Source organism: Oncorhynchus nerka, linkage group LG9b (genome assembly GCF_034236695.1).
Source record: "Oncorhynchus nerka isolate Pitt River linkage group LG9b, Oner_Uvic_2.0, whole genome shotgun sequence".
NCBI lineage: Eukaryota > Metazoa > Chordata > Actinopteri > Salmoniformes > Salmonidae > Oncorhynchus > Oncorhynchus nerka.
The window spans coordinates 41179628-41199627 of record NC_088424.1 but is presented as its reverse complement, the minus strand read 5'-3'; the positions used below and the strand labels follow the sequence as shown (position 1 = coordinate 41199627).

General features: G+C 47.2%; 1 protein-coding gene across 1 annotated transcript in view; it reads left to right on the top strand.

Moving 5' to 3' along the window:
* LOC115114030 (zinc finger E-box-binding homeobox 1-like) overlaps nucleotides 1-20000 on the top strand; it is a 171945-nt gene that overhangs the window by 108458 nt on the left and 43487 nt on the right. The gene's annotated exons all lie outside the window — the stretch shown is intronic.

Below are 20000 nucleotides of genomic sequence, written 5' to 3'. Positions count from 1 at the left end.
TAAGTTTTCAAATTCTTCATTTTGTTTTTATAATTTCGGGGTAGAATTTCTTACTTCAAAATATCTGTCACAATTTGGCAGAAAATGCAGCTCTGTCTATCTCTTCCTGATGGCAGAATGAGCACAGCCTGTCCTCTTTAGGTAATCAGGTTTGCCTGGGACGACCGGTCTCTATGGCCCACGTCTCTCTATCTCCCTCTCTCCCAGATTCAAAGGGCTTTATTATTATGGGAAACATATGTTTACATTGCCAAAGCAAGTTAAATAGATCATGAGCAATAGTGAAATAAACTTTACAAAATGAACAGTAAACATGACACTCACAAAAGTTCCAAAGGAATAAAGACATTTCAAATGTCATATTATGGCCATATACAGTGTTGTAATGATGTGCAAATAGTACAAATAGTACAAAAGTACAAAGTACAAAAGGAGAAATAAATAAACATAAATATGGGTTGTATTTACAATGGTGTTTGTTCTTCACTGGTTGCCATTTTCTTGTGGCAACAGGTCACAAATCTTGCTGCTGTGATGGCACACTGTGGTATTTCACCCAGTAGATATGGGAGTTTATCAAAATTGGGTTTGTTTTCAAATTCTTTGTGGGTCTGTGTAATCTGAGGTAAATATGTGCAGCTCAGTTTCCACCTCATTTTGTGGGCAGTGAGCACATACCCTGTCTTCTCTTGAGAGCCAGGTCTGCCTAAGGCAGTCTCTCTCAATAGCAACTCTATGCTCACTGAGTCTGTACATAGTCAAAGCTTTCTTTAAGTTTGGGTTATTCACAGTGGTCAGGTATTCTGCCAGAGTACTCTCTGTTTAGGGTCAGTCACAGTGGTCAGGTATTCTGCCAGAGTACTCTCTGTTTAGGGACAGTCACAGTGGACAGGTATTCTGCCAGAGTACTCTCTGTTTAGGGTCAGTCACAGTGGTCAGGTATTCTGCCAGAGTGTACTCTCTGTTTAGGGACAGTCACAGTGGTCAGGTATTCTGCCAGAGTACTCTCTGTTTAGGGTCAGTCACAGTGGTCAGGTATTCTGCCAGAGTGTACTCTCTGTTTAGGGTCAGTCACAGTGGTCAGGTATTCTGCCAGAGTACTCTCTGTTTAGGGTCAGTCACAGTGGACAGGTATTCTGCCAGAGTACTCTCTGTTTAGGGTCAGTCACAGTGGTCAGGTATTCTGCCAGAGTACTCTCTGTTTAGGGTCAGTCACAGTGGTCAGGTATTCTGCCAGAGTACTCTCTGTTTAGGGTCAGTCACAGTGGTCAGGTATTCTGCCAGAGTATTCTCTGTTTAGGGTCAGTCACAGTGGTCAGGTATTCTGCCAGAGTGTACTCTCTGTTTAGGGTCAGTCACAGTGGTCAGGTATTCTGCCACTGTGTACTCTCTGTTTAGGGTCAGTCACAGTGGTCAGGTATTCTGCCAGAGTGTACTCTCTGTTTAGGGTCAGTCACAGTGGTCAGGTATTCTGCCACTGTGTACTCTCTGTTTAGGGTCAGTCACAGTGGTCAGGTATTCTGCCACTGTGTACTCTCTGTTTAGGGTCAGTCACAGTGGACAGGTATTCTGCCACTGTGTACTCTCTGTTTAGGGTCAGTCACAGTGGACAGGTATTCTGCCACTGTGTACTCTCTGTTTAGGGTCAGTCACAGTGGACAGGTATTCTGCCACTGTGTACTCTCTGTTTAGGGTCAGTCACAGTGGTCAGGTATTCTGCCACTGTGTACTCTCTGTTTAGGGTCAGTCACAGTGGTCAGGTATTCTGCCACTGTGTATTCTCTGTTTAGGGTCAGTCACAGTGGTCAGGTATTCTGCCACTGTGTACTCTCTGTTTAGGGTCAGTCACAGTGGTCAGGTATTCTGCCACTGTGTACTCTCTGTTTAGGGTCAGTCACAGTGGACAGGTATTCTGCCAGAGTGTACTCTCTGTTTAGGGACAGTCACAGTGGTCAGGTATTCTGCCACTGTGTACTCTCTGTTTAGGGTCAGTCACAGTGGACAGGTATTCTGCCACTGTGTACTCTCTGTTTAGGGTCAGTCACAGTGGTCAGGTATTCTGCCACTGTGTACTCTCTGTTTAGGGTCAGTCACAGTGGTCAGGTATTCTGCCACTGTGTACTCTCTGTTTAGGGTCAGTCACAGTGGTCAGGTATTCTGCCACTGTGTACTCTCTGTTTAGGGTCAGTCACAGTGGACAGGTATTCTGCCACTGTGTACTCTCTGTTTAGGGTCAGTCACAGTGGTCAGGTATTCTGCCAGAGTGTACTCTCTGTTTAGGGTCAGTCACAGTGGTCAGGTATTCTGCCACTGTGTACTCTCTGTTTAGGGTCAGTCACAGTGGTCAGGTATTCTGCCAGAGTGTACTCTCTGTTTAGGGTCAGTCACAGTGGTCAGGTATTCTGCCACTGTGTACTCTCTGTTTAGGGTCAGTCACAGTGGTCAGGTATTCTGCCACTGTGTACTCTCTGTTTAGGGTCAGTCACAGTGGACAGGTATTCTGCCACTGTGTACTCTCTGTTTAGGGTCAGTCACAGTGGACAGGTATTCTGCCAGAGTGTACTCTCTGTTTAGGGTCAGTCACAGTGGTCAGGTATTCTGCCACTGTGTACTCTCTGTTTAGGGTCAGTCACAGTGGTCAGGTATTCTGCCACTGTGTACTCTCTGTTTAGGGTCAGTCACAGTGGTCAGGTATTCTGCCAGAGTGTACTCTCTGTTTAGGGTCAGTCACAGTGGACAGGTATTCTGCCAGTGTGTACTCTCTGTTTAGGGTCAGTCACAGTGGACAGGTATTCTGCCAGAGTGTACTCTCTGTTTAGGGTCAGTCACAGTGGACAGGTATTCTGCCACTGTGTACTCTCTGTTTAGGGTCAGTCACAGTGGACAGGTATTCTGCCAGAGTGTACTCTCTGTTTAGGGTCAGTCACAGTGGACAGGTATTCTGCCACTGTGTACTCTCTGTTTAGGGTCAGTCACAGTGGACAGGTATTCTGCCAGTGTGTACTCTCTGTTTAGGGTCAGTCACAGTGGACAGGTATTCTGCCAGTGTGTACTCTCTGTTTAGGGTCAGTCACAGTGGACAGGTATTCTGCCAGAGTGTACTCTCTGTTTAGGGTCAGTCACAGTGGACAGGTATTCTGCCACTGTGTACTCTCTGTTTAGGGTCAGTCACAGTGGACAGGTATTCTGCCAGAGTGTACTCTCTGTTTAGGGTCAGTCACAGTGGACAGGTATTCTGCCACTGTGTACTCTCTGTTTAGGGTCAGTCACAGTGGACAGGTATTCTGCCAGTGTGCACTCTCTGTTTAGGGTCAGTCACAGTGGACAGGTATTCTGCCAGAGTGTACTCTCTGTTTAGGGTCAGTCACAGTGGACAGGTATTCTGCCACTGTGTACTCTCTGTTTAGGGTCAGTCACAGTGGTCAGGTATTCTGCCAGAGTGTACTCTCTGTTTAGGGTCAGTCACAGTGGTCAGGTATTCTGCCACTGTGTACTCTCTGTTTAGGGTCAGTCACAGTGGACAGGTATTCTGCCACTGTGTACTCTCTGTTTAGGGTCAGTCACAGTGGTCAGGTATTCTGCCACTGTGTACTCTCTGTTTAGGGTCAGTCACAGTGGACAGGTATTCTGCCACTGTGTACTCTCTGTTTAGGGTCAGTCACAGTGGACAGGTATTCTGCCACTGTGTACTCTCTGTTTAGGGTCAGTCACAGTGGTCAGGTATTCTGCCACTGTGTACTCTCTGTTTAGGGTCAGTCACAGTGGACAGGTATTCTGCCACTGTGTACTCTCTGTTTAGGGTCAGTCACAGTGGACAGGTATTCTGCCACTGTGTACTCTCTGTTTAGGGTCAGTCACAGTGGTCAGGTATTCTGCCACTGTGTACTCTCTGTTTAGGGTCAGTCACAGTGGTCAGGTATTCTGCCACTGTGTACTCTCTGTTTAGGGTCAGTCACAGTGGTCAGGTATTCTGCCACTGTGTACTCTCTGTTTAGGGTCAGTCACAGTGGTCAGGTATTCTGCCACTGTGTACTCTCTGTTTAGGGTCAGTCACAGTGGTCAGGTATTCTGCCAGAGTGTACTCTCTGTTTAGGGTCAGTCACAGTGGTCAGGTATTCTGCCACTGTGTACTCTCTGTTTAGGGTCAGTCACAGTGGTCAGGTATTCTGCCACTGTGTACTCTCTGTTTAGGGTCAGTCACAGTGGTCAGGTATTCTGCCACTGTGTACTCTCTGTTTAGGGACAGTCACAGTGGACAGGTATTCTGCCAGAGTGTACTCTCTGTTTAGGGTCAGTCACAGTGGACAGGTATTCTGCCACTGTGTACTCTCTGTTTAGGGTCAGTCACAGTGGACAGGTATTCTGCCACTGTGTACTCTCTGTTTAGGGTCAGTCACAGTGGACAGGTATTCTGCCACTGTGTACTCTCTGTTTAGGGTCAGTCACAGTGGACAGGTATTCTGCCACTGTGTACTCTCTGTTTAGGGTCAGTCACAGTGGACAGGTATTCTGCCACTGTGTACTCTCTGTTTAGGGTCAGTCACAGTGGACAGGTATTCTGCCACTGTGTACTCTCTGTTTAGGGTCAGTCACAGTGGTCAGGTATTCTGCCACTGTGTACTCTCTGTTTAGGGTCAGTCACAGTGGTCAGGTATTCTGCCACTGTGTACTCTCTGTTTAGGGTCAGTCACAGTGGTCAGGTATTCTGCCACTGTGTATTCTCTGTTTAGGGTCAGTCACAGTGGACAGGTATTCTGCCACTGTGTACTCTCTGTTTAGGGTCAGTCACAGTGGTCAGGTATTCTGCCACTGTGTACTCTCTGTTTAGGGACAGTCACAGTGGACAGGTATTCTGCCAGAGTGTAATCTCTGTTTAGGGTCAGTCACAGTGGTCAGGTATTCTGCCACTGTGTACTCTCTGTTTAGGGTCAGTCACAGTGGTCAGGTATTCTGCCACTGTGTACTCTCTGTTTAGGGACAGTCACAGTGGTCAGGTATTCTGCCACTGTGTACTCTCTGTTTAGGGTCAGTCACAGTGGTCAGGTATTCTGTCACTGTGTACTCTCTGTTTAGGGTCAGTCACAGTGGTCAGGTATTCTGCCACTGTGTACTCTCTGTTTAGGGTCAGTCACAGTGGACAGGTATTCTGCCACTGTGTACTCTCTGTTTAGGGTCAGTCACAGTGGTCAGGTATTCTGCCACTGTGTACTCTCTGTTTAGGGTCAGTCACAGTGGACAGGTATTCTGCCACTGTGTACTCTCTGTTTAGGGTCAGTCACAGTGGTCAGGTATTCTGCCACTGTGTACTCTCTGTTTAGGGTCAGTCACAGTGGTCAGGTATTCTGCCACTGTGTATTCTCTGTTTAGGGTCAGTCACAGTGGTCAGGTATTCTGCCACTGTGTACTCTCTGTTTAGGGTCAGTCACAGTGGACAGGTATTCTGCCAGTGTGTACTCTCTGTTTAGGGTCAGTCACAGTGGACAGGTATTCTGCCAGTGTGTACTCTCTGTTTAGGGTCAGTCACAGTGGACAGGTATTCTGCCACTGTGTACTCTCTGTTTAGGGTCAGTCACAGTGGACAGGTATTCTGCCACTGTGTACTCTCTGTTTAGGGTCAGTCACAGTGGTCAGGTATTCTGCCACTGTGTACTCTCTGTTTAGGGTCAGTCACAGTGGTCAGGTATTCTGCCACTGTGTACTCTCTGTTTAGGGTCAGTCACAGTGGTCAGGTATTCTGCCACTGTGTACTCTCTGTTTAGGGTCAGTCACAGTGGACAGGTATTCTGCCAGTGTGTACTCTCTGTTTAGGGTCAGTCACAGTGGTCAGGTATTCTGCCAGTGTGTACTCTCTGTTTAGGGTCAGTCACAGTGGTCAGGTATTCTGCCACTGTGTACTCTCTGTTTAGGGACAGTCACAGTGGACAGGTATTCTGCCACTGTGTACTCTCTGTTTAGGGTCAGTCACAGTGGTCAGGTATTCTGCCACTGTGTACTCTCTGTTTAGGGTCAGTCACAGTGGTCAGGTATTCTGCCACTGTGTACTCTCTGTTTAGGGTCAGTCACAGTGGTCAGGTATTCTGCCACTGTGTACTCTCTGTTTAGGGTCAGTCACAGTGGACAGGTATTCTGCCAGTGTGTACTCTCTGTTTAGGGTCAGTCACAGTGGACAGGTATTCTGCCAGTGTGTACTCTCTGTTTAGGGTCAGTCACAGTGGACAGGTATTCTGCCACTGTGTACTCTCTGTTTAGGGTCAGTCACAGTGGACAGGTATTCTGCCACTGTGTACTCTCTGTTTAGGGTCAGTCACAGTGGTCAGGTATTCTGCCACTGTGTACTCTCTGTTTAGGGTCAGTCACAGTGGTCAGGTATTCTGCCACTGTGTACTCTCTGTTTAGGGTTAGTCACAGTGGTCAGGTATTCTGCCACTGTGTACTCTCTGTTTAGGGTCAGTCACAGTGGACAGGTATTCTGCCAGTGTGTACTCTCTGTTTAGGGTCAGTCACAGTGGTCAGGTATTCTGCCAGTGTGTACTCTCTGTTTAGGGTCAGTCACAGTGGTCAGGTATTCTGCCACTGTGTACTCTCTGTTTAGGGACAGTCACAGTGGACAGGTATTCTGCCACTGTGTACTCTCTGTTTAGGGTCAGTCACAGTGGTCAGGTATTCTGCCACTGTGTACTCTCTGTTTAGGGTCAGTCACAGTGGACAGGTATTCTGCCACTGTGTACTCTCTGTTTAGGGTCAGTCACAGTGGACAGGTATTCTGCCAGAGTGTACTCTCTGTTTAGGGTCAGTCACAGTGGACAGGTATTCTGCCACTGTGTACTCTCTGTTTAGGGTCAGTCACAGTGGACAGGTATTCTGCCAGAGTGTACTCTCTGTTTAGGGTCAGTCACAGTGGACAGGTATTCTGCCACTGTGTACTCTCTGTTTAGGTTCAGTCACAGTGGACAGGTATTCTGCCACTGTGTACTCTCTGTTTAGGGTCAGTCACAGTGGACAGGTATTCTGCCACTGTGTACTCTCTGTTTAGGGTCAGTCACAGTGGACAGGTATTCTGCCACTGTGTACTCTCTGTTTAGGGTCAGTCACAGTGGACAGGTATTCTGCCACTGTGTACTCTCTGTTTAGGGTCAGTCACAGTGGACAGGTATTCTGCCACTGTGTACTCTCTGTTTAGGGTCAGTCACAGTGGACAGGTATTCTGCCACTGTGTACTCTCTGTTTAGGGTCAGTCACAGTGGTCAGGTATTCTGCCACTGTGTACTCTCTGTTTAGGGTCAGTCACAGTGGACAGGTATTCTGCCACTGTGTACTCTCTGTTTAGGGTCAGTCACAGTGGTCAGGTATTCTGCCACTGTGTATTCTCTGTTTAGGGTCAGTCACAGTGGACAGGTATTCTGCCACTGTGTACTCTCTGTTTAGGGTCAGTCACAGTGGTCAGGTATTCTGCCACTGTGTACTCTCTGTTTAGGGACAGTCACAGTGGACAGGTATTCTGCCAGAGTGTAATCTCTGTTTAGGGTCAGTCACAGTGGTCAGGTATTCTGCCACTGTGTACTCTCTGTTTAGGGTCAGTCACAGTGGTCAGGTATTCTGCCACTGTGTACTCTCTGTTTAGGGACAGTCACAGTGGTCAGGTATTCTGCCACTGTGTACTCTCTGTTTAGGGTCAGTCACAGTGGTCAGGTATTCTGTCACTGTGTACTCTCTGTTTAGGGTCAGTCACAGTGGTCAGGTATTCTGCCACTGTGTACTCTCTGTTTAGGGTCAGTCACAGTGGACAGGTATTCTGCCACTGTGTACTCTCTGTTTAGGGTCAGTCACAGTGGTCAGGTATTCTGCCACTGTGTACTCTCTGTTTAGGGTCAGTCACAGTGGACAGGTATTCTGCCACTGTGTACTCTCTGTTTAGGGTCAGTCACAGTGGTCAGGTATTCTGCCACTGTGTACTCTCTGTTTAGGGTCAGTCACAGTGGTCAGGTATTCTGCCACTGTGTATTCTCTGTTTAGGGTCAGTCACAGTGGTCAGGTATTCTGCCACTGTGTACTCTCTGTTTAGGGTCAGTCACAGTGGACAGGTATTCTGCCAGTGTGTACTCTCTGTTTAGGGTCAGTCACAGTGGACAGGTATTCTGCCAGTGTGTACTCTCTGTTTAGGGTCAGTCACAGTGGACAGGTATTCTGCCACTGTGTACTCTCTGTTTAGGGTCAGTCACAGTGGACAGGTATTCTGCCACTGTGTACTCTCTGTTTAGGGTCAGTCACAGTGGTCAGGTATTCTGCCACTGTGTACTCTCTGTTTAGGGTCAGTCACAGTGGTCAGGTATTCTGCCACTGTGTACTCTCTGTTTAGGGTCAGTCACAGTGGTCAGGTATTCTGCCACTGTGTACTCTCTGTTTAGGGTCAGTCACAGTGGACAGGTATTCTGCCAGTGTGTACTCTCTGTTTAGGGTCAGTCACAGTGGTCAGGTATTCTGCCAGTGTGTACTCTCTGTTTAGGGTCAGTCACAGTGGTCAGGTATTCTGCCACTGTGTACTCTCTGTTTAGGGACAGTCACAGTGGACAGGTATTCTGCCACTGTGTACTCTCTGTTTAGGGTCAGTCACAGTGGTCAGGTTTTCTGCCACTGTGTACTCTCTGTTTAGGGTCAGTCACAGTGGTCAGGTATTCTGCCACTGTGTACTCTCTGTTTAGGGTCAGTCACAGTGGTCAGGTATTCTGCCACTGTGTACTCTCTGTTTAGGGTCAGTCACAGTGGACAGGTATTCTGCCAGTGTGTACTCTCTGTTTAGGGTCAGTCACAGTGGACAGGTATTCTGCCAGTGTGTACTCTCTGTTTAGGGTCAGTCACAGTGGACAGGTATTCTGCCACTGTGTACTCTCTGTTTAGGGTCAGTCACAGTGGACAGGTATTCTGCCACTGTGTACTCTCTGTTTAGGGTCAGTCACAGTGGTCAGGTATTCTGCCACTGTGTACTCTCTGTTTAGGGTCAGTCACAGTGGTCAGGTATTCTGCCACTGTGTACTCTCTGTTTAGGGTCAGTCACAGTGGTCAGGTATTCTGCCACTGTGTACTCTCTGTTTAGGGTCAGTCACAGTGGACAGGTATTCTGCCAGTGTGTACTCTCTGTTTAGGGTCAGTCACAGTGGTCAGGTATTCTGCCAGTGTGTACTCTCTGTTTAGGGTCAGTCACAGTGGTCAGGTATTCTGCCACTGTGTACTCTCTGTTTAGGGACAGTCACAGTGGACAGGTATTCTGCCACTGTGTACTCTCTGTTTAGGGTCAGTCACAGTGGTCAGGTATTCTGCCACTGTGTACTCTCTGTTTAGGGTCAGTCACAGTGGACAGGTATTCTGCCACTGTGTACTCTCTGTTTAGGGTCAGTCACAGTGGACAGGTATTCTGCCAGAGTGTACTCTCTGTTTAGGGTCAGTCACAGTGGACAGGTATTCTGCCACTGTGTACTCTCTGTTTAGGGTCAGTCACAGTGGACAGGTATTCTGCCAGAGTGTACTCTCTGTTTAGGGTCAGTCACAGTGGACAGGTATTCTGCCACTGTGTACTCTCTGTTTAGGGTCAGTCACAGTGGACAGGTATTCTGCCACTGTGTACTCTCTGTTTAGGGTCAGTCACAGTGGACAGGTATTCTGCCACTGTGTACTCTCTGTTTAGGGTCAGTCACAGTGGACAGGTATTCTGCCACTGTGTACTCTCTGTTTAGGGTCAGTCACAGTGGACAGGTATTCTGCCACTGTGTACTCTCTGTTTAGGGTCAGTCACAGTGGACAGGTATTCTGCCACTGTGTACTCTCTGTTTAGGGTCAGTCACAGTGGACAGGTATTCTGCCACTGTGTACTCTCTGTTTAGGGTCAGTCACAGTGGTCAGGTATTCTGCCACTGTGTACTCTCTGTTTAGGGTCAGTCACAGTGGACAGGTATTCTGCCACTGTGTACTCTCTGTTTAGGGTCAGTCACAGTGGACAGGTATTCTGCCACTGTGTACTCTCTGTTTAGGGTCAGTCACAGTGGTCAGGTATTCTGCCACTGTGTACTCTCTGTTTAGGGTCAGTCACAGTGGTCAGGTATTCTGCCACTGTGTACTCTCTGTTTAGGGTCAGTCACAGTGGTCAGGTATTCTGCCACTGTGTACTCTCTGTTTAGGGTCAGTCACAGTGGTCAGGTATTCTGCCACTGTGTACTCTCTGTTTAGGGTCAGTCACAGTGGTCAGGTATTCTGCCAGAGTGTACTCTCTGTTTAGGGTCAGTCACAGTGGTCAGGTATTCTGCCACTGTGTACTCTCTGTTTAGGGTCAGTCACAGTGGTCAGGTATTCTGCCACTGTGTACTCTCTGTTTAGGGTCAGTCACAGTGGTCAGGTATTCTGCCACTGTGTACTCTCTGTTTAGGGACAGTCACAGTGGACAGGTATTCTGCCACTGTGTACTCTCTGTTTAGGGTCAGTCACAGTGGTCAGGTATTCTGCCACTGTGTACTCTCTGTTTAGGGTCAGTCACAGTGGACAGGTATTCTGCCACTGTGTACTCTCTGTTTAGGGTCAGTCACAGTGGACAGGTATTCTGCCAGTGTGTACTCTCTGTTTAGGGTCAGTCACAGTGGACAGGTATTCTGCCAGTGTGTACTCTCTGTTTAGGGTCAGTCACAGTGGACAGGTATTCTGCCACTGTGTACTCTCTGTTTAGGGTCAGTCACAGTGGACAGGTATTCTGCCACTGTGTACTCTCTGTTTAGGGTCAGTCACAGTGGTCAGGTATTCTGCCACTGTGTACTCTCTGTTTAGGGACAGTCACAGTGGTCAGGTATTCTGCCACTGTGTACTCTCTGTTTAGGGTCAGTCACAGTGGTCAGGTATTCTGTCACTGTGTACTCTCTGTTTAGGGTCAGTCACAGTGGTCAGGTATTCTGCCACTGTGTACTCTCTGTTTAGGGTCAGTCACAGTGGACAGGTATTCTGCCACTGTGTACTCTCTGTTTAGGGTCAGTCACAGTGGTCAGGTATTCTGCCACTGTGTACTCTCTGTTTAGGGTCAGTCACAGTGGACAGGTATTCTGCCACTGTGTACTCTCTGTTTAGGGTCAGTCACAGTGGTCAGGTATTCTGCCACTGTGTACTCTCTGTTTAGGGTCAGTCACAGTGGTCAGGTATTCTGCCACTGTCTATTCTCTGTTTAGGGTCAGTCACAGTGGTCAGGTATTCTGCCACTGTGTACTCTCTGTTTAGGGTCAGTCACAGTGGACAGGTATTCTGCCACTGTGTACTCTCTGTTTAGGGTCAGTCACAGTGGACAGGTATTCTGCCAGTGTGTACTCTCTGTTTAGGGTCAGTCACAGCGGACAGGTATTCTGCCAGTGTGTACTCTCTGTTTAGGGTCAGTCACAGTGGACAGGTATTCTGCCACTGTGTACTCTCTGTTTAGGGTCAGTCACAGTGGTCAGGTATTCTGCCACTGTGTACTCTCTGTTTAGGGTCAGTCACAGTGGTCAGGTATTCTGCCACTGTGTACTCTCTGTTTAGGGTCAGTCACAGTGGTCAGGTATTCTGCCACTGTGTACTCTCTGTTTAGGGTCAGTCACAGTGGACAGGTATTCTGCCAGTGTGTACTCTCTGTTTAGGGTCAGTCACAGTGGTCAGGTATTCTGCCAGTGTGTACTCTCTGTTTAGGGTCAGTCACAGTGGTCAGGTATTCTGCCACTGTGTACTCTCTGTTTAGGGACAGTCACAGTGGACAGGTATTCTGCCACTGTGTACTCTCTGTTTAGGGTCAGTCACAGTGGTCAGGTATTCTGCCACTGTGTACTCTCTGTTTAGGGTCAGTCACAGTGGACAGGTATTCTGCCACTGTGTACTCTCTCTGTTTAGGGTCAGTCACAGTGGACAGGTATTCTGCCAGAGTGTACTCTCTGTTTAGGGTCAGTCACAGTGGACAGGTATTCTGCCACTGTGTACTCTCTGTTTAGGGTCAGTCACAGTGGACAGGTATTCTGCCAGAGTGTACTCTCTGTTTAGGGTCAGTCACAGTGGACAGGTATTCTGCCACTGTGTACTCTCTGTTTAGGGTCAGTCACAGTGGACAGGTATTCTGCCACTGTGTACTCTCTGTTTAGGGTCAGTCACAGTGGACAGGTATTCTGCCACTGTGTACTCTCTGTTTAGGGTCAGTCACAGTGGACAGGTATTCTGCCACTGTGTACTCTCTGTTTAGGGTCAGTCACAGTGGACAGGTATTCTGCCACTGTGTACTCTCTGTTTAGGGTCAGTCACAGTGGACAGGTATTCTGCCAGTGTGTACTCTCTGTTTAGGGTCAGTCACAGTGGACAGGTATTCTGCCACTGTGTACTCTCTGTTTAGGGTCAGTCACAGTGGTCAGGTATTCTGCCACTGTGTACTCTCTGTTTAGGGACAGTCACAGTGGTCAGGTATTCTGCCACTGTGTACTCTCTGTTTAGGGTCAGTCACAGTGGTCAGGTATTCTGTCACTGTGTACTCTCTGTTTAGGGTCAGTCACAGTGGTCAGGTATTCTGCCACTGTGTACTCTCTGTTTAGGGTCAGTCACAGTGGTCAGGTATTCTGCCACTGTCTATTCTCTGTTTAGGGTCAGTCACAGTGGTCAGGTATTCTGCCACTGTGTACTCTCTGTTTAGGGTCAGTCACAGTGGACAGGTATTCTGCCAGTGTGTACTCTCTGTTTAGGGTCAGTCACAGTGGACAGGTATTCTGCCAGTGTGTACTCTCTGTTTAGGGTCAGTCACAGTGGACAGGTATTCTGCCAGTGTGTACTCTCTGTTTAGGGTCAGTCACAGTGGACAGGTATTCTGCCACTGTGTACTCTCTGTTTAGGGTCAGTCACAGTGGACAGGTATTCTGCCACTGTGTACTCTCTGTTTAGGGTCAGTCACAGTGGTCAGGTATTCTGCCACTGTGTACTCTCTGTTTAGGGTCAGTCACAGTGGTCAGGTATTCTGCCACTGTGTACTCTCTGTTTAGGGTCAGTCACAGTGGTCAGGTATTCTGCCACTGTGTACTCTCTGTTTAGGGTCAGTCACAGTGGACAGGTATTCTGCCAGTGTGTACTCTCTGTTTAGGGTCAGTCACAGTGGTCAGGTATTCTGCCAGTGTGTACTCTCTGTTTAGGGTCAGTCACAGTGGTCAGGTATTCTGCCACTGTGTACTCTCTGTTTAGGGACAGTCACAGTGGACAGGTATTCTGCCACTGTGTACTCTCTGTTTAGGGTCAGTCACAGTGGTCAGGTATTCTGCCACTGTGTACTCTCTGTTTAGGGTCAGTCACAGTGGACAGGTATTCTGCCACTGTGTACTCTCTGTTTAGGGTCAGTCACAGTGGACAGGTATTCTGCCAGAGTGTACTCTCTGTTTAGGGTCAGTCACAGTGGACAGGTATTCTGCCACTGTGTACTCTCTGTTTAGGGTCAGTCACAGTGGACAGGTATTCTGCCAGAGTGTACTCTCTGTTTAGGGTCAGTCACAGTGGACAGGTATTCTGCCACTGTGTACTCTCTGTTTAGGGTCAGTCACAGTGGACAGGTATTCTGCCACTGTGTACTCTCTGTTTAGGGTCAGTCACAGTGGACAGGTATTCTGCCACTGTGTACTCTCTGTTTAGGGTCAGTCACAGTGGACAGGTATTCTGCCACTGTGTACTCTCTGTTTAGGGTCAGTCACAGTGGACAGGTATTCTGCCACTGTGTACTCTCTGTTTAGGGTCAGTCACAGTGGACAGGTATTCTGCCACTGTGTACTCTCTGTTTAGGGTCAGTCACAGTGGTCAGGTATTCTGCCACTGTGTACTCTCTGTTTAGGGTCAGTCACAGTGGACAGGTATTCTGCCACTGTGTACTCTCTGTTTAGGGTCAGTCACAGTGGACAGGTATTCTGCCACTGTGTACTCTCTGTTTAGGGTCAGTCACAGTGGACAGGTATTCTGCCACTGTGTACTCTCTGTTTAGGGTCAGTCACAGTGGTCAGGTATTCTGCCAGTGTGTACTCTCTGTTTAGGGTCAGTCACAGTGGTCAGGTATTCTGCCACTGTGTATTCTCTGTTTAGGGTCAGTCACAGTGGACAGGTATTCTGCCACTGTGTACTCTCTGTTTAGGGTCAGTCACAGTGGTCAGGTATTCTGCCACTGTGTACTCTCTGTTTAGGGACAGTCACAGTGGACAGGTATTCTGCCAGAGTGTACTCTCTGTTTAGGGTCAGTCACAGTGGTCAGGTATTCTGCCACTGTGTACTCTCTGTTTAGGGTCAGTCACAGTGGTCAGGTATTCTGCCACTGTGTACTCTCTGTTTAGGGACAGTCACAGTGGTCAGGTATGCTGCCACTGTGTACTCTCTGTTTAGGGTCAGTCACAGTGGTCAGGTATTCTGTCACTGTGTACTCTCTGTTTAGGGTCAGTCACAGTGGTCAGGTATTCTGCCACTGTGTACTCTCTGTTTAGGGTCAGTCACAGTGGACAGGTATTCTGCCACTGTGTACTCTCTGTTTAGGGTCAGTCACAGTGGTCAGGTATTCTGCCACTGTGTACTCTCTGTTTAGGGTCAGTCACAGTGGACAGGTATTCTGCCACTGTGTACTCTCTGTTTAGGGTCAGTCACAGTGGTCAGGTATTCTGCCACTGTGTACTCTCTGTTTAGGGTCAGTCACAGTGGTCAGGTATTCTGCCACTGTGTATTCTCTGTTTAGGGTCAGTCACAGTGGTCAGGTATTCTGCCACTGTGTACTCTCTGTTTAGGGTCAGTCACAGTGGACAGGTATTCTGCCAGAGTGTACTCTCTGTTTAGGGTCAGTCACAGTGGACAGGTATTCTGCCACTGTGTACTCTCTGTTTAGGGTCAGTCACAGTGGACAGGTATTCTGCCACTGTGTACTCTCTGTTTAGGGTCAGTCACAGTGGACAGGTATTCTGCCACTGTGTACTCTCTGTTTAGGGTCAGTCACAGTGGACAGGTATTCTGCCACTGTGTACTCTCTGTTTAGGGTCAGTCACAGTGGACAGGTATTCTGCCACTGTGTACTCTCTGTTTAGGGTCAGTCACAGTGGACAGGTATTCTGCCACTGTGTACTCTCTGTTTAGGGTCAGTCACAGTGGTCAGGTATTCTGCCACTGTGTACTCTCTGTTTAGGGTCAGTCACAGTGGACAGGTATTCTGCCACTGTGTACTCTCTGTTTAGGGTCAGTCACAGTGGACAGGTATTCTGCCACTGTGTACTCTCTGTTTAGGGTCAGTCACAGTGGACAGGTATTCTGCCACTGTGTACTCTCTGTTTAGGGTCAGTCACAGTGGTCAGGTATTCTGCCACTGTGTACTCTCTGTTTAGGGTCAGTCACAGTGGTCAGGTATTCTGCCACTGTGTATTCTCTGTTTAGGGTCAGTCACAGTGGACAGGTATTCTGCCACTGTGTACTCTCTGTTTAGGGTCAGTCACAGTGGTCAGGTATTCTGCCACTGTGTACTCTCTGTTTAGGGACAGTCACAGTGGACAGGTATTCTGCCACTGTGTACTCTCTGTTTAGGGTCAGTCACAGTGGTCAGGTATTCTGCCACTGTGTACTCTCTGTTTAGGGTCAGTCACAGTGGTCAGGTATTCTGCCACTGTGTATTCTCTGTTTAGGGTCAGTCACAGTGGTCAGGTATTCTGCCACTGTGTACTCTCTGTTTAGGGTCAGTCACAGTGGACAGGTATTCTGCCAGTGTGTACTCTCTGTTTAGGGTCAGTCACAGTGGACAGGTATTCTGCCAGTGTGTACTCTCTGTTTAGGGTCAGTCACAGTGGACAGGTATTCTGCCAGTGTGTACTCTCTGTTTAGGGTCAGTCACAGTGGACAGGTATTCTGCCACTGTGTACTCTCTGTTTAGGGTCAGTCACAGTGGACAGGTATTCTGCCACTGTGTACTCTCTGTTTAGGGTCAGTCACAGTGGACAGGTATTCTGCCACTGTGTACTCTCTGTTTAGGGTCAGTCACAGTGGTCAGGTATTCTGCCACTGTGTACTCTCTGTTTAGGGTCAGTCACAGTGGTCAGGTATTCTGCCACTGTGTACTCTCTGTTTAGGGTCAGTCACAGTGGACAGGTATTCTGCCAGTGTGTACTCTCTGTTTAGGGTCAGTCACAGTGGTCAGGTATTCTGCCAGTGTGTACTCTCTGTTTAGGGTCAGTCACAGTGGTCAGGTATTCTGCCACTGTGTACTCTCTGTTTAGGGACAGTCACAGTGGACAGGTATTCTGCCAGTGTGTACTCTCTGTTTAGGGTCAGTCACAGTGGACAGGTATTCTGCCACTGTGTACTCTCTGTTTAGGGTCAGTCACAGTGGACAGGTATTCTGCCACTGTGTACTCTCTGTTTTGGGTCAGTCACAGTGGTCAGGTATTCTGCCACTGTGTACTCTCTGTTTAGAGCCAAATAGCATTCTAGTTTTTTTGTGTATTCTTTCCAATGTGTCAAGTAATTGTCTTTTTGTTTTCTCATGATTTGGTTGGGTCTAATTCTGTTGGAGTCCCAGGACCAACTTGCTTTTAGGGGGACTCTTCTCCAGATTCATCTCTCTGTAGGTGATGGCTTTGTTATGGGCTGTTTGGGAATCGCTTCCTTTTAGGTGGTTGTAGATTTTAACGGCTCTTTTCTGGATTTTGATCATTAGCTGGTCTCAATTTGGTGTTTTGTCCCATTTTGTGAATTCTTGGTTGGTGAGCGGACCCCAGACCTCACAGCCATGAAGGGCAATGGTTTCTATAACTGATTCAGGTATTTTTCGTGAGAGCCTAATTGGGATGTCGAATTTTATGTTCCTTTTGATGGTGTAGAAGGCCCTTCTTGCCTTGTCTCTCAGTTCGTTCACAGCTTTGTGGAAGTTACCTGTGGCGCTGATGTTTAGGCCGAGGTATGTATAGTTTTTTGTGTGCTCTAGGGCAACAGTGTCTTGATGGAATTTGTATTTGTGGTCCTTGGCGACTGGATCTTTTTTGGAACACCATTATTTTTGAGTTACTGAGATTTACTGTCAGGGCCCAGGCCTGGCAGAATCTGTGCAGAAGATCTAGGTGCTGCTCTAGGCCCTTCTTGGTTGGGGACAGAAAAACCAGATCATCAGCAAACAGTAGACTTCAGATTCTAGTAGGGTGAGTCCGGGCGCTGCAGACTGTTCTAGTGTCATCGCCAATTCATTTATATATATGTTGAAGAGGGTGGGGCTTAAGCTGCGTCCCTGTCTCACCCCACGGCCCTGTGGAAAGAAATGTGTGTTTTTTGCCTATTTTAACTGCACACTTGGTGTTTGTGTAAATGGATTTTATAATGTTGTATATTTTTCCCCCAACACCGCTTTCCATCAATTTGTATAGTAGACCCTCATGCCAAATTGAGTCAAAAGCTTTTTTGAAATCAACAAAACATGAGAAGACGTTGCCTTTGCTTTGGTTTGTTTGTCAATTAGGGTGTGCAGGGTGAATACGTGGTCTGCCGTACAGTAATTTGGTAAAAAGACAATTTGACATTTGCTCAGTACACTGTTTTTACTGAGGAAATATACTAGTCTTTTTTTGTGGTCTGTATATTTTAACATTTCATTTATGATACTATCAACACCACAGGCTTTTTGGGGTTGAAGAGGTTGTATTTTGTCCTGTAGTTCATTCAATGTAATTGGAGAATCCAGTGGGCCTTTAATATTTGATTCTAATATTTGTACTTGATCATGTATATGTTTTTGCTGTTTGTTCTTTGTTATAGAGCCAATAATTGGAGAAGTGGTTTATCCAAACATCTCCGTTTTGGATAGATAATTCTTTGTGTTGTTGTTTGTTTAGTGTTTTCAAATTTTCCCAGAAGTGGTTTGAGTCTATGGACTCTTCAATTACATTGAGCTGATTTCTGACATGCTGTTCCTTCTTTTCCCTTGTGTATTTCTGTATTGGTTTAGTCATTCACCATAGTGAAGGTGTAGACTCAGGTTTTCTGGGTCTCTATGTTTTTGGTTGGACAGGTTTCTCAATTTCTTTCTTCGGTTTTTGCATTCTTCATCAAACCATTTGTCATTGTTGTTCATTTTCTTCGGATTTCTGTTTGAAATGTTTAGATTTGACAGGGAAGTTAAGAGGTCAAATATACTGTTTCGTTTTTCTACTGCCAAGTTTACACCTTCACTATTACAGTGAAACTTTTTTTTCCCAGGAAGTTGTCTGAAAGGGATTGAATGTGTTGTTGCCTAATTGTTTTTTGGTAGATTTCCACACTACTTTCCTTCCATCTATAGCATTTCTTAATATTATTCAGTTCCTTTGGCTTTGATGCCTCATGATTGAGCATAGCTCTGTTCAAGTAGAGTGTGATTTTGCTGTGGTCTGATAGGGGTGTCAGTGCGCTGACTGTGAACTCTGAGAGACTCTGGGTTGAGGTCAGTGATAAAGTAGTCGTCAGTACTACTGTAAAGAGATGAGCTATAGGTGCTCCTACCATAGGAGTCCCCTCGAAGCCTACCATTAACTATGTAAATACCCAGCGTGCAACAAAGCTGCTGGAGATGTTACCCGTTTTGTTGGTTATGTTGTCATAGTTGTGTCTATGGGGGCACATGGGGGAGGGAATGCTGTCACCACCAGGCAGATGTTTGTCCCCTTGTGTGCTGAGGGTGTCAGGTTCTTGTCCAGTTCTGGCATTTAGGTCGCCACAGACTAGTACATGTCCCTGAGCCTGGAAATGATTGATTTCCCCCTCCAGGATGGAGAAGATGTCTTCATTAAAGTATAGGGATTCTAGTGGGGGGATATAGGTAACACACAGGAGGACATTTTTCTCTGTTAAGATCATTTCCTTTTGAATTTCTAACCAAAGTGAGTGAGTTAGGTCTGCTCTATACCAAATGAGCATACCCCCTGTGTCCCTTCCCTGTTTCACGCCTGGTAGTTTGGTTAATCAGACCACCAGCTCTCTGTAACCTAGAGGAAAACCAGTGGGTCCATACCATGTTTCTTGTAGCATGACAATGTCTGTGTTTCTGATTTATTTGTTGAAGTCCAGGTTCCTGCTCTTTAGGTCAGGCAGATGACCTCAGCTCAGGATGAGATAGTGTAGGCTTTGTGTCCCATAAAGTGTCCAATGTTGTTAGTCGTGTGGTTTGGCCTTGAACCAGTAAGTGTGAGCAGAGCCTGCTGAGCATCTGGTACATGCCATTGGCTTGGTCTAGTGTAAGAGTGGGGGATGGGCCTGTTTGCCTGATCATGGCCTGGGCGTATGTGTTACTCTCTCTCTCTCTCTCTCTCTCTCTCATCTGTCAATGGGGCTGTGTAAATGCTGGAACACAGGTCTCAGGTTCACAGTTCACCACTTGAGAAAATTACATTCAAGATAGCTAGCAGTGTTATAGATACTAGTCCTAAGCAGAGATTTAAACATTTTTTAGAGGGTAAAGGTTAGAGGGTAAAGGTTAGAGGGTAAAGGTTAGAGGGTAAAGGTTAAAGGGTAAAGGTTAGAGGGTAAAGGTTAGAGGGTAAAGGTTAGAGGGTAAAGGTTAGGGTAAAGGTTAAAGGGTAAAGGTTAGAGGGTAAAGGTTAGAGGGTAAAGGGTAGAGGGTAAAGGGTAGAGGGTAAAGGGTAGAGGGTAAAGGTTAGAGGGTAAAGGGTAGAGGGTAAAGGGTAGAGGGTAAAGGTTAGAGGGTAAAGGTTAGAGGGTAAAGGTTAGAGGGTAAAGGGTAGAGGGTAAAGGTTAGAGGGTAAAGGTTAGAGGGTAAAGGTTAGAGGGTAAAGGTTAGAGGGTAAAGGTTAGAGGGTAAAGGTTAGAGGGTAAAGGTTAGAGGGTAAAGGTTAGAGGGTAAAGGTTAGAGGGTAAAGGTTAGAGGGTAAAGGGTAGAGGGTAAAGGGTAGAGGGTAAAGGTTAGAGGGTAAAGGTTAGAGGGTAAAGGTTAGAGGGTAAAGGTTAGAGGGTAAAGGTTACACCATTTGCATTACGTTTTGCTCTGT